The following is a 416-nucleotide window of genomic DNA, read 5'->3' as shown; positions in this document are numbered from 1 at the left end:
ACAGCAGGGCACCCTGCCTCCCCCCTCCTCGCCCCCAGGCCCCAGGGACTGGAACGCCTTGGGTTGGGAACGCCTGTAACAGGTGGGGGCGGATCGGAGGCGTCAAACCCAGCGCAGGCCTCCCCCAGCTGGGACGGAGGAATATCCAGTGAAATACGGGGGTTTTGTTCCAAGGCATGCCCAAAAAAGGAGCGGGGAGAGGAGCTCGGCCACCCCCGCCTTCGCCGCACACGCTCCTCCAGGGGCCGCCCGCCCGCGGCAGCGCTCCAAACTTGGCAACCTGGGCCTCGCGAGCAGCCTGCTTTTTTTAGCTTCCATTCCCCAAACCAGGGCAGAGGCGGGTGACTGCAAATGCAAATCGGAGCGGGGCGTCAGCAGGCTGGCCCGTGGGTGCGGGAGTCTGGCTGAGGGAGACC

At 66.6% G+C, this 416-nt stretch overlaps 1 long non-coding RNA gene across 1 annotated transcript in view; it reads right to left on the bottom strand.

Moving 5' to 3' along the window:
* LOC102757475 overlaps positions 1 to 416 on the bottom strand; it is a 3661-nt gene that overhangs the window by 1795 nt on the left and 1450 nt on the right. The gene's annotated exons all lie outside the window — the stretch shown is intronic.

The sequence above is a fragment of the Myotis davidii genome, unplaced genomic scaffold, assembly GCF_000327345.1.
Source record: "Myotis davidii unplaced genomic scaffold, ASM32734v1 scaffold108, whole genome shotgun sequence".
NCBI lineage: Eukaryota > Metazoa > Chordata > Mammalia > Chiroptera > Vespertilionidae > Myotis > Myotis davidii.
This window is presented reverse-complemented; position numbering and strand designations above follow the sequence as displayed.